This window comes from Echinops telfairi, unplaced genomic scaffold (genome assembly GCF_000313985.2).
Source record: "Echinops telfairi isolate 266 unplaced genomic scaffold, ASM31398v2 ScPeMD7_2305;HRSCAF=2868, whole genome shotgun sequence".
Classification (NCBI taxonomy): domain Eukaryota; kingdom Metazoa; phylum Chordata; class Mammalia; order Afrosoricida; family Tenrecidae; genus Echinops; species Echinops telfairi.
Genome location: NW_022106203.1, coordinates 2,600 through 3,954, shown reverse-complemented (window position 1 = coordinate 3,954; position 1,355 = coordinate 2,600). Strand labels below are relative to the sequence as shown.

The 1,355-nt window shown below is 55.9% G+C and overlaps 1 long non-coding RNA gene across 1 annotated transcript in view; it reads right to left on the bottom strand.

Annotated features, from left to right (window-relative positions):
* Positions 1-315: 315 nt before the first annotated feature.
* Positions 316-1,355, bottom strand: part of LOC123522122 — a 3,633-nt gene continuing 2,593 nt past the window's right edge. The window contains exons 2-3 of the long non-coding RNA XR_006680425.1: positions 1,230-1,283; positions 316-402 (exon numbers count right to left, since the gene is read on the bottom strand). This is a non-coding gene — a long non-coding RNA (uncharacterized LOC123522122). The remainder of the gene's footprint in view (positions 403-1,229; positions 1,284-1,355) is intronic.

Genomic DNA, 1,355 nt, shown 5'->3' with positions numbered 1-1,355 from the left:
GTCTTGGAGAAGATGCGAAGGTGGAGTCCAGGGGCTGCAAGGGACGGGTGCCACTGGCCCAGGGAGGCCCATGGTTCTGAGGCAGTGCATGGCCAGGGCATCATCTCAGCCCATCTCTGGCCTCAGAGACAGGCTCCCCTCCAGACAATGGTGTCTGGGCCCTGGCCTTCATAATCCTGCCCTCTACCTGCTCAGGTGCTCCTCCCACAGAAGAGTCCCCCCACCTCCAGGCGGGAACCCTCAAAGGGCAAAACCTCTGCTAACAGTCAGATATACCCTTTTGCAGTGGGTGGTGGGTGGGTGGGGGTCCCCTCAGTGCACTACTCACGCCTCAGGAAAGGCCACGGCCACTGTCTTGATCTTGCGGTGCAGGGCCAGAATGTAGTCATCGATGAAGGGGCACTACAGGCAGAGAGGCACAGGGATGAAGGTCAAGGGCATCAACCTCTGCTGGGGAGCGGGGCATTGGACCCCACCCCTTGGTACAGAACACGAGATGGGGTGGGGTCTAACTTAAGGACCTGGAACCCAGAAAAAAGTCAACACTACAGAATGAAGGGGTTGCTGAGGTTGGCCTCCCCCTCGACCTTCCAAAACCACTCCCCAAACTCACCACCATCAAGTCAATTCTGACTCAAGGCGACCCCTGTGGGTTTCTGAGACTACAGCTCTTTACAGGAGTAGAAAGCCTACTCTTTCCCCCATGGAGCAGTCGGTGGTTTCAAACTGCTGGCCTTGTAGCTAGCAGCCCAATGTGTAACCACAACGCCATCAGGGCTCCTTGGCCTTCCAACTACTGAAGGCAGGCCCTTTCCCCTTAGAGTGGGGAGCTTGGGAGCCTGTCCATGGAGACTTCCTCCTACTCCCCAGCACCCCACAACCATCACCAGCACACTAATGGACAGAGATCTTGGCCAAGTCAATTCTGGTTACTCCCCAAACCCAGTTTTGGTGAAAGAGAACTTATTGAATGACTGAATGATGAAATGAATGCGTAAATGAATGAATGAATGGCATCAAGGGACAGAAGGGCAGAGAGCATTCTGGCTGGTGATGTGTCACCATCAACACTTCCCCTCTGGAGGGTGGCTGTTCCTGGACTCCTTCCCGTGAACCCCCTCCCTGAAGGGGACACGAGAAAAATCTCCCTTGGTCCTCTCCGAGCTAGGTGGGTTCTTTCAAAAGCCGATGTGGACAGGCAGGGTAGGTCTCCCTCACCCAGCACTCACCTTTCCGTAGACAAAGCAGTACAGAGTGACTCCGGTGGCCCACACATCCAAGGCCTAGAAGCAAACGTGTTCACATCAGTCCCTCTCAAGGGCGCCAAGTGCCTTGCCCCCCTGCTCCAGCCACTG